The sequence below is a fragment of the Aedes albopictus genome, chromosome 3, assembly GCF_035046485.1.
Source record: "Aedes albopictus strain Foshan chromosome 3, AalbF5, whole genome shotgun sequence".
In the NCBI taxonomy this organism is placed as follows: domain Eukaryota; kingdom Metazoa; phylum Arthropoda; class Insecta; order Diptera; family Culicidae; genus Aedes; species Aedes albopictus.
Window position 1 is genome coordinate 157,456,788 of NC_085138.1, and position 12,552 is coordinate 157,469,339.

The window sequence follows — 12,552 nt, forward strand, 5'->3', positions numbered from 1 at the left end:
CTAGAGTAACTCTTGGATGAATCCCTGGAGGAATTCTTGAAAAAAAAAAAACCATTGTGGGAGTTCCCAGAGGAATCCCTAGAAGAACTCCTGGAAAAATCCCTGGAGGAATCCCAGGAAGAATTTTTGAAGGAATCTCAGAAGGAGTTTCTGAAGATGCCTCAGGAAGAAGAACTGAAGAAATCCCGGAAAAATCTCTTGGAGAAATCTGGAAGGAATCCTAAGGAGAGTTTGTGGGGGAACTCCTGGAGGAATCCCTGTAGAAGTCTCCATCAAATTGGCCCAAAGGTATATGTTATAGAGAGTTTTATGAGGATTATCAATTATGGGAACCATAAATATAGATATAGATAAAAGTATTTATCACGGGCTTTCTAGAAGCTAAAAGGTTGTTTATGAATGTAATCTTGTCTTGATAAAGATAAGTGTTTGTGATTGCTATGTAGAATGGAATTAAGTATTGTTTATCAATGTCACCATCGTTACATAATTGCTGTATACAGATTATAAGTAAATAATTTCAATAAGATCCATAGGAGGTCAGTTGAATGAAATAATTAAATAAATAAATACACAAATTCCCAGGAGAGCTTTCCAAACGGATCCCTGAAAGAATGTCTGTAAAAATTGTTACGTTTGTAAATAGTTGTGAACATTTTGTCAGTTAATTTTCTGTTTTGTACTGTGATTTGTTCATTTGCCCCTAAATTTTAATGTGCATTCATAGCGCTCCAAACATTTCAGGAGCGAACCAGCACAAAACACGCAAGCAGTCCCCTAACACGGACATCAAATTGTAGACGGTCTTGTGTTGTTGCCCAAATCAGGATGCCCCCTTAAGATTAGAAATTCCTAGACCAAACCAAGCTATGAACACAGCATCAAATGCTGTGAACTAAAAGGCAAACTGCCAAATAAAATACAATTCCAGGATGACTGATGGACCAAGAACAATAATGAAACCTCGTCATCCTGCGATTGGACTACGTTATCTATTTAGGTAACTGGGCACAGTTTATGTTATGTGTTGCATGTTTGTGTTTTGTACATTTGTAAGGTTCCATATTATTTTTCGTATCCCATTAGTTCCAAAATGTGGGGCTCGATGCGGAAAATAAAATGCGCATTTATAAGGTTCCAATGTATTAGTAACAAAATCCCTGAAAAATATCTGAAGTAATTTCGGGACGAGTTATTGAAGGAATCCTTGTATGGACTCCTAAAGGATCTTTTGTACAAAATGATTGAGAAATTCTTGGTTTAATTCTGGATAATCTTAAGTAAAATTTCCTGAAAGAATTTCTGGAAGTAATTCCTACAGAAATACTACAAAAAATTCCAGACGGAATTGTTGTTTAGAGGAACATATGGAGAAACCCCTGCTTGGAGGAATTCCTGAAATAATGGTCGAAAAAGCACTGGAACAATCACTGGAAGAACCTGAAATTTCTAGAGGAATTCTTCAAGGAATCTATATAGGAATGCAAGCTGGAATCATTGAAGAAAGCTCTGGGAAAATGCCTGGTGGAATTTATCGATGCATCCTCGCAGCACTACGGAATCGTTGAAGAAATGCTTGAAGCATTTCTTGAAGCAAGTCCTGAAACAATCACTATCGGAATCCCACAACACGTCCATGAAGGAATTCAGGCGAAATTTCTGGAGAAGTCCCTTGAGAATTCTGTCACATTTGCCTGAATGACAAACGCCCGAATTCCAATCGCCTGAATAGACCATTCGCCCGAAAAGAGCACTCGCCCGAAATACCATTCGCCAGAAAGTCATCCCCCGATTCCATGCAATTTCTTAGAACAAGTTCTCTTCTGGTTTGCCATGATGAAAGTTTAAGGACAGACGCATGGTGTACTTGGTAAACGACCAATCGCAAAACCTGCTGGACTAGTGCCAATAATAATCACATTAGCTTAGTTTGAAAGAACGGCCTATGTTTTGAAGAAGGCCAAATTGCTTGTGAAAATATCACAAAATAGGTTTAGTGAGTTATAGCATTATAATGCTATTATAATATTATAATTATTGATTTTTTTTTTAGTTTTTATTTTTGTGTATTTTAACTTAGATGCTAATTCTACACTCATAATTATTGATCAAAAGGATAAAGGCGAAACTTCTGAACAGAGTAGTCAACACTTTTAAGTTAATACACAGAGAAAAAAATCTACTCAGTGCCTTTGTCAGAAGCTTACTTCATCAGATTTGTGCATTTGAAGTATCGATGCAAAGTTGAACTGGGATTCTAAGATGTCCTTGATTGGAGAAAAAGAAAATCCCTTTTTCTGCAAATATTCTGGGAAAAAGATTTTCTCCAAAAATTTGAGGTGGCTACCGAACTCAATATGACCTACCCAGCTTTTTATAACTGTAAATAGCAGCTTTTTTATTTTTTTCTTCAACAACATGAGACAACAATTGACAAAAGTCGTGGGGTCTAATAAAATGGTTTTTGCTCTAACTAATGATGGGTCCATCAATTTAAACAACCAATTGCATTTTGTTAACTTTTTGATGAGGACTGTCAGAAAATCATCAACTAACACTTAATGATATTTATTGAAACTCAACACATATAGCGCATTTAGTTCACCACTGGACTATCGCACTAGTTTTCACGAGTGCGAAAACGCTAATAAAAGTGCGCGATTGCATCAAATCAACTCGGTGTCTTCAGAGCACTTGTTCTCCATAGATTGAAGAAATAGTGCGCCGAAGACATCAACCTGATTTGATGCAATCGCGCACTTTTATTTACGTTTTCGCACTTATAAAGTCGCAGTTCGCAGTCCAGTAGTGAACTAAATGCGATATACAGGGTGTTAGGTTCCCGAGTGCAAACTTTTTAAAGGGTGATAGAGGACCATAAATGGAGAAAAAAATTGTTCTACGCATATGGTCAAATCTCAACCGTTACGTAGTTATTGAACTTCCCATGTTTATGACTCTTATTGCCTTAACTGGCAATAACTTGAAAATGGTCAAACTTATCGAAGTTTTTTTACCCTTATTCGAAAGATTATTGAATTTTCTAATAAATGGCATCTTTGAATCGATTGGTTTAGTTAAATAACTAAGTTTTCTAGAGCAAAATGGCTAAAAATAGTGTATTTTTATTGGTTGTTGTCAATTATCTTTGAAACATGCGTAATAAATAAAAATTCTTTCTTTGGCAAAGTTGTGGCTCCTGTTACACTCTACAATTCGTTCTTTGACACCAAACTTCTAGCTCTTATCGTTTTCTTGCAATTTTGATTTAAATGTGCGGCACTATGCGCAAAAAAGTGCTTTCCATGACAGTTGCAAATTTATGATCTGAAATGCGATGTTAAAATCGAAATTTCAACAAAACGATAAGAGATAGAAGTTTGGTGTCAAAGAACGAATTGTAGAGTGTAACAGGAGCCACAACTTTGCCAAAGAAAGAATTTTTATTTATTACGCATGTTTCAAAGATAATTGACAAAAACCAATAAAAATACACTATTTTTAGCTATTTTGATCTAGAAAACTTAGTTATTTAACTAAACCAATCGATTCAAAGATGACATTTGTTAGAAAATTCAATAATCTTTCGAATAAGGGTAAAAAAACTTCGATAAGTTTGACCATTTTCAAGTTATTGCCAGATAAGGCAATGAGAGTCATAAACATGGGAAGTTCAATAACTACGTAACGATTGAGATTTGACCATATGCGTAGAACAATTTTTTTCTCCATTTATGGTCCTCTATCACCCTTTAAAAAGTTTGCACTCAGGAACCTAACACCCTGTATATATATGTGAAAAAGATTGATAAATTATTAGTGATTATCCATCTTTTTCCCATCTTTTTCCCTATATGTTGAGTTTCATTCAATATCATAATAAGGCAATCCATGAGACAGATGCGATCAGCTGATTTTCTTTGTTTACCATGTATTTTTGACATTCGTCGATCGGGGTGACAGCTGAACACAAAGGAATTTGTTAAGCACCGAGAACACTCGACGAAAATTTGGTAAGCTGCACGTACTTTAGCTGCACGTATTTTAGCTGTCACCCCCATCGCGATATGTCGTCATGGATTGCCTTATTGACCACACGTATTGGTATACCAAAGACTTTACCCTTAAGAACCAACACATGTTTAAAGACTAGATGTAAATAGTAGACAAGTTTCAGCGAGTCTCATATCTTCTGCCAACACTGCATTTGTTTTGATTTTCCATCGTGGTTCAGTACCACCCCGCAGAAAGTAATTACGCCGCACCGGTGCCATGACCGCAGCACAGCTGATCCGAATGAATCGTTTCAATTCAAAATGAATCAGCACAACCGAATGAACCCGCAGCGCGGAATGGCATCCGACAAACAAAAATGCATCAAACAAAAATGGCAACAATAACAAATCCTACTGGCAGTTTTCCTCGAAGCAGAGCAGGCGCTGACAGTTTTCGATTCTAGTGATAAAGATTGCAAAGTTGATGAAATCCAGTTGGATTTATGCATGTTGACTCATCATATGCAAGCATTGTGATAATTTTTGTTTTAGCTGATATGATTCAAATTCTTGAAATTTGACAGACTACATACTACCTACTACGTCACCACATGAACTACGGTGGTCGCAAAGCGAGGCTGTCAAAATGAGGTCAATATCAAAGCAAGCTGATCTCGATTGGAAACCGATCGACCTCAATTTCAATTTCATTGAGAATTTTGAAATTTTATGCGATTTTTGATGAAATTTTAAGAATGTTATTGTTTTAATTATATAATACTAGCTGTCCCGGCAAACTTTGTCTTGCCAAGCTATGGTGGTTTGACAACTGTTGAGGTCATAACGTCACCGCACTCTAGATTGGTTTCATTTCAATCGTGTTGATTTCCTTCCCAGCTCACGAAAATCAGTACTTTATCAATTTTCTTATTGTGGATTTACCGGCTACTTGTATTCTACCGGTTACTTGAGTAGCCGTTACAAAGTAGCCGTTTTCATATAAAAATCAACTTGATTGTCAAAAAATGAATTTCACTGAATAGCTAGTGGCAACGAGGAATAGCGCATACAATAAAAATGTTCAAAAACATTTTTAAGTTACTCTTTTTATAAAACGGCTACTTTGGAGACCATACTGAAGCGACCGGTAGAATACAAGTAGCCGGTAAATCCACAATACTTTTCTAGTTGTTTTTCGTAACTTTTTGGACATATAAACACAGCCAACACGAATACGAACCGAACCGTGCAAGAGTCAAGCTGATCGGCTCATCCGTTCTTGAGTTTTGTTGCCTCAAAAGGACTTCAAACTCATTTTTATATATATAGATTCGGTAAAAACCATAAATGCAGTTGATATTTTGTTGAGGACTGAAATCATAACGATCAGATTTAAAGTTTAGTTTTAGTGTTTTGCAATCCATTTTCATGGTAAAAACTCGCAGTTTTGATAGTTTATGATCGAGCAAACGATTCCATCTACTATAATTATATCTTTAGCCTAAGTTTGCTATCAATACTGTCCCACAAATGGATTTCATACAGTATTGTGTTGTGTTGTCATTGTATGTTAACAGTTTAAACTACTGTTTATGATCTTACCTTGACTTATGGGACTCGTAGATTCCATTTGAGCCATTTCCAACATTGTAATTTACACATTTTGTCATCTATCGTTGGAATAGCACACTTGGCACGTAGACACATGAACTCCCGTTTATCTGAAAAATTAAGAAAAATGTATTTGCAAAACATTCAAAACACGTTAGGTTTATGAAATTAGAGTGACATTTGGAAGTTTTTGGTATTTTTTACATCCTAATTTTAATAAATCTTACTTTTCCCAAGCACTACCAAAACATTGACCTGTCAAAATGACCATCAATCGCCTGGTCATAAAAATGTGAACTGAAACAATAAACTACACTTTCATAACTTTTAAGCAACTTGTAACACATTTCAACACTAAAATCCCGTAAACTTGTCCTAAATTCCTCAAATTATCGAAAATCGACCGACGTTTCACGTATTCACGAAAGAGGAAAAGCTTAGAGCCCCACTCAGTGAAAGTGATTGGGGCTTCAAGGATCGACGACGTACGCGGATGGAAACTGCTACATGACTGATTGAATGAATGAACAACAATCTCGCTTGCTAGTAGCAGTCGGTGAACACATATCTACTCACTGCTTGTGTTTTGAACTCTGAAGGTGGACAGAGTGACGAAGGCAAGGAAAGAAGCTCAATGTTTTGGAAATGCCTTTACACCGTCGATGGGTTTGCGCGTTGTTCTTATAATATTGTGACAATCTTAAAAATTACCATAACTATCGATATAAAAATTATCAACTTAATCTTTGGCGTTTATTATAAACAGCATAACACTATATGAAATCTCCGATCTAGTCAAGAGGTTTTGGTAAAAGTATTAAGGGCGAACGGGACGATCGAGGAAATATCCGCCATTGCTCTTTTGCTAATAAGATGGTAATCTCAGATTCTACTTCATATTTTGCAACGAAAACCTATCATTGTGTATGCTCACTTGCAGTGCATATGCTGATTGGTTTTCAACCACTTCAGTGCAATAGAACTCGAGATTACCATCTTCAAAATCGCGAGACAAATTGTTAGAAAGAGAGGCAAGATAGGAAAAATAACACGGCGTCCCGTTTCACCTTAAACTAAATTGGTTGGTTGATTCTCTGAAGCAATTGTGAAGAAATTTGAGAACTAACTTATTAAAAACAATATTATTATATGTAATATAATATAGATTACATAAACTTGGGGGTTGGTATAGCTTTCACTGAAAGATTCTGTGAAATACATGGAAAACTTTTCATTTACTTTGAAAGTTTGTTTGGGTAAATTAGAATGTTCATTGCACATTTTAATTGACCTCCGGCCATTTGGCCGTAGGTTTGATCGAATGAAAATCAGGTCGATTGATCATCAGGCCGAAAGATCATCAGGTTGAATGGACATCTTCATATTCATTTGTAATTTATTTGAAATTTGTGCTGCAGTGTTGTTTGTTGGACAAAATGCTAACTCTTTGTGGAGCGGACCTGGTGTGATGGTTAGAACACTTGACTATCACGCCGAGGACCTGGGATCGAATCCCACTCCTGACAAACTCGCAAAATGTGAGTTCTTCCTTCGGAAGGGAAGTAAAGCGTGGGTCTCGAGATGAACTAGCCTAGGGCTTAAACTCTCGTTAATACAGATAAAAAAAAATGCTAACTCTTTGATAGACTTGCTCAATTTTTTAAAATTTAATATCTTGTAGATCACGGGCATAGTCATGAAGAAGCTCGCACGTTGGCGTCATCGAAGGTCATCGAAAGAACTTTCTCGTCAAGTTGATAGATGACAGACTTCTGAAGATAGGTCCTCGGTTCAAAACAGGTTAGTACAAGCTAGAACAGGAGGACTCATTGTCTATTTCTAAACAGGCTGCTGGAAGGGGCGGGCCTTATCAACAGCTATACTCGGAAGAAGCTACCAACGTCACAATTGGTGTTTTGCCTGAGGACTTTCCCAAGACTGAACTCACTACTACACAACAAATAGCTACGCAGAACGAAATTCTCTAGAAAGTTGCCGTGCAAAGACAGAGAAGAATCAAATCAAGATACTTGGTTCAAATCTCCATGGAAGAGCGCGGGTCTTATTGCACTTGAAGAAAAGGGCGTACCCAGGCTTAAAATCTTAGTTGGATTTTTCCACGCAGCGAAATGAATTCAAATGAAGAAATCGTTGCCTTTGTGGAAAATCAAAACAAAGGCTTAGTAGTTGATACTTGGAGAATTCGCAAGAGATACACTGTTAAACAGCATCACGTGGATCAATTCTTCACTGTTGATTATGTTTCTATGAAGCATGAAGTCACTAGAAAACTGAAAGTTTGCTATTTACTACTAGTTTTGAGGGGCCTTCATAAGGAATAGAAATACGAAGACAGAAAGACACTGTATAGATGACCAGAATGAGCAAGAGACAATGCACAACAGAACAGACTCTGAAATCATCAGAATGTTGATGACGCTGTTAGGACAGAACCTGACCAAACGGAAGGAATATCAAAACCAAAGACGAGGAATTGAAAGGGCAGAAGAAGGTGGATCAAAACTTTTCAGGAACTGGAGAAAAGATCGCTGATAGAAGGTTTCATCAAATTGGGATAGGAAAGCCCCAATTCTGTATAATACTTTTTTCGGTTGGGTAGCGTCCGAGAAGGTCGGTACCAAACAAGCATCCCAAGGTACTCCGAAGGTCGTTCATGTCACCAGTAGTGTGGTGTTCTCTCGACAAACAGCTTTCTCGTTTTTGGAAAATTGAATTCTGCTGGACCAAGCTGGTGGAAGCAAACCTAGTTAGACTAGTGTAACACGTAACAACCTTTGCCAAAGACCGACAAAGACATCGTAGTTGTAACCAACCGACTACCTCTGACATCATGAAGTGGAAGTACGGAAGGATCACCAGCGTATTCCATGAAGACGATAACTATATCCAGGTTGTAGACATCTGGACAGCCGATAAAGAATATTAGCGTGGAATGATCCTCTGAAGCACAACCGAACCAGCTAGCACAGCAGGGATCGATCCAGAAGAATCACCGATCGCAGTGCACTAGTGTGATTCTATTGGTGCCATCCACAGCAACCTCAAGCCCAACGATACTGGTCTTCAATTTGGTGACTATAATTTGTTCGGTGTCTCCGTGGTGAGCTATGGAGATGAACAGGAGCCCGAAGTAGCGACCTTCAACTTCAGACTTGCAATAACGACACGTTGAACGCTGCATTGGCCACGATGTCAGATTCCACTTACGATGTTTATGCTGTCGTTAGTACATGCGACCGCTGAACAAGCCACCGTGGTCCAACAAACGACGTCGTTCTTCTTCAATTCGCTTCTACACTAATAATCGAACTTTTCAGCCTAAGGTGAAGATTTATTTGGCTACTAGAGAATACAGGAACTATAACAACTATCTATACGTTCGTTATGACTAGAGCAATTCGGTAACTAATGTGAGTACACATTGGATAGGTTCTCACATTAGTTAAGAGTATGGTAGTAGACTTTGTGATATGAAAATTAAGATTAGTTGTTACTAGATTACAGACACACTTGGACCGTTCCCTATGCGGGATGAAAGAATAACCCCGATGAATAAAGTAATGGGTATTACAGTTATACAGTTATTATCCCAAGTTTTGGAGCTCTGCAAATAACCGAACAGGATGTAGAAAGGGCCATATTGGAACTCAAAATATCCTCTAATGCCGGACCCGATAAGATACCTTCTGTCGTGATAAAAAGGGGTATCTCTACATTGCTCTAACCGCTAACGAAACTTCAGTTTGTGAATATTGCGTAACGCACCAGAACAATCCGTTCCAATTCATCTTAGCAAATCACAGTAGAATCACTTGGCATGATACGGGACCTCGCGATGCAGGCGACTTGCTCCGCCAAAGCTCCACCCCTTAATGAGGTAGCATCAAACTGCCCACCTGGTCATGATGCTTGCTGTCAGCGACGCTTGCTAGGGGAAGGACACCCAAGGAGAATGTAACTAATATTTGTTCACATCCCACACAACGTATCCTTAGATCGCAGAACTTTTCCTCCAAGTTGGAAAATTTCTTATATCTTTCCGGATTGGTTTGAATCGTACCAGACCGAGAGAACTCTTCACATAAAAATTGGATCATCATTAACCGAAAGCATCAGTAATACTTCGGGCGTTCCTCAAGGTAGCAATCTTGGACCTCTGCTCTTTCTACTACTGATAAACGACTTAGCTTTTATCTTACTACGCTTTATACTTTTCTACGTTGATGATTCCAAAATATATTTCACTATAAATTTTGTGGTAGGTCGCTACGTCTTGCAAGCTCTGCTGAACTCGTTCGTATATTGGTGTTCAAGAAATCATTTGGTGGTCAGTGTAAGTAAAAGCCAAGTCATCTCATATAGTAGGAAGAAAACCCTCTTTCTCTTCCCTTACGTACTGTTCGAACAAGTGCCTGAGCATGTGTATCATATACGCGACTTGGGAATGCTTTTGGGTAATCACCCATCCTTCAGTCCTTCTTTGTCCATATTTGCATTTTGGACGTAAGCGCCACTGTAGTTTTCATGACACTTTCGAAATTTTAGCAATGAATATTCCAAGTTAGTTATTTATTTCCACGTTGATATCTAACTAAAGGTTAGATCTTGTGTTGTATTGGATAAAACTGGTCATATCTGGAGCTCGATTTGAATAGGTCGTATGTGCTTTTGTCGACATAAAATTCGATCAGTTTATTTTAGTTATTGTAGCAATATGGAGACTTTTGATGTTGGAACGGAATGCTTGCTTTGTGAGGATTCTGCTGTATATATCAACTTTGTTAAATTTTAATGATTTGCGCTGTTATAAGCAAATCCAACTGATCGAATTTTTAACCGACAAAAGCACATACGACCTATTCAAATCGAGCTCCAGATATGGTCAACTGGGATATGCCAAATTAGCTTGTATTTGGTGACTTTTCCAATGGTGGTTACGTCAACTATGCGAACATCCCGGGTAGAGGTGAATAACAAACCAATAACTGAAGAATAACATATTTTGTCATCATATCTAAATTTGCAATTCTTTAGTTCTTTATGAATAGCGCAGAATTACACATAAATTACAAAATATGCTATCATTGTAAAACTTGTTATTTACGAATTATTACTAAATAGTATAATAACATAATAATAACAAATGTTACTATCATACTATCCTGCCACAATATCAAAACAACATAATTTACTATCATATTAACCTTCCGTAACTCGCGCGGTTGACTACCTGCGTCAGCACCACGCTAATGCTGAGTACAAAAAGCGAGGTTTTTTCAACGTGTTGTACAAAGTACAACAGCGCGATCGCTCGAGGGTTAAAATATGTTATTATTTTGACATTCGTTTTGCTATTATTTTGTTATTATAATGGTAAAATTTGTTATTTTTTAGCTGTTATGCCATAGAAATTTAGATATTATTTTTGTTATTTTAACTCCTATTTCAAACAAACTAATAACAAATTTTGCCATTCAAACATTTAATTTTAATGGTAAAATTTGCCCTTCATTTGCCATTTCGCACTACCCGGAATGGGTAGTTCACCCTCCACCGCAACGACATAATCAGCAAAACTATCACACAACTTGAGATCGCCATACTGTGCCGTAATTCGTTCAATCCTTGAATTCGGCTAAATTTCAGAGCCGAATTACGGACTCCATACCACTCTTCCTGGATTGTTCGGATGGAAAGCGTTCAGAAAAATTTTGTACGCCATTGCTTTCGAAATCTTCCATGGAGAGATCGGACATCTCTACCGCCCTACTGAGATCGCTGCCTGATGTCATTAGCAAGTGGCACCCTTGCAACCAGACGCAATTGAGGCGTTTGCAGTGTTTGTAACCAAATTGCTCAACAACCAAATTGATTCACGATTCACTTTCCATGTTATCACAACTAAATCTGGCGTTCGATTTGAATATGTTGCATCTGCGTTAGCGTGTCCCAAAATTGCACAATGTCAAAAAAAAAAAACTTGGGGACTCACCCTGCAAATGATAGCTAAGGGTGTTAGAAACAAACTTTTTTATGATGGCATTACGTTTAGAGGTCGCCTCGCTAAAAAAATATTTGTATGAAATACATTACGAAAACTGACCATTTTTCAAAAATCTCGCCGGGCGACTGTAACAAGTACGCTTTTCTATTTATAAATGTTCACTGTAAAATGTATTAAATCTTTTTCAAATTAATCATGTTGCATGTTCATTCGCTTTTTCCATTTAAATTTAAAATTGATTCACCGCACAAAGATCGCTATCTTCAAGAGTTGCAATTGGCATACGCTTGCCCAAATGAGTTCCCTACATCCAGTTACACGCGCCCAAATGCAATGGACCCAAGCCAGCTAAATTGAATGCGCGCAATTTGTGATGCCATCGGCGGGCATCGACCTGTCCCAAAATCCTTTCAGGATCCATTGACCTTTCCCGTTCGGCTTGCGCACTCCTACCGAACTTGGGGAGAGAAACTGACTGAAGGTTTTAAGGCGGCCGTTGGAAAGAGAGGTCACAATGCTTTTGAAGTTTCGGGTGCAAATTCTGAGAATGTTGCACTCGCGGAATTGGACTTTGTCTGATTTCGCGACCTCGAAGCCGAAGGTCACATTTTAGCGGCCTATCTGAGGACTAATCCCAGACTTGATCGTCCACTTCGAATCGAATTGTGGAAGAGGCAAGAGTGGTTCGTTTTCTTGTCCCGCGTCGTGGTGTGATTTCATAGGTGAAGCTACATGAGAATTCTTAGTAGGATTAACTAATTAACTTCCCTTTCCCTAATAGTGTTTCCCGCTAAGTTTGCTAGTTCCGTTAGTAAGGATTAGGAGCAAGTGTCCAGTGTGTGTGTGTGTAGAAACCTGAACCAAAAGGATTCGTGGCAGCTAGGCCATTGCCGACACACCACCAGCCGTTAGAAACCGCTC

General features: G+C 38.1%; 1 protein-coding gene across 1 annotated transcript in view; it reads right to left on the reverse strand.

Annotated features, from left to right (window-relative positions):
• The window catches only part of LOC115264858 (uncharacterized), a gene marked incomplete in the record, with an annotated part of 70,560 nt that extends 64,428 nt beyond the window's left edge, over positions 1 to 6,132 (reverse strand). Inside the window, 2 exon segments of the mRNA XM_062860464.1 lie at positions 5,598 to 5,716; positions 5,834 to 6,132.
• Between the last annotated feature and the right edge of the window lie 6,420 nt (positions 6,133 to 12,552).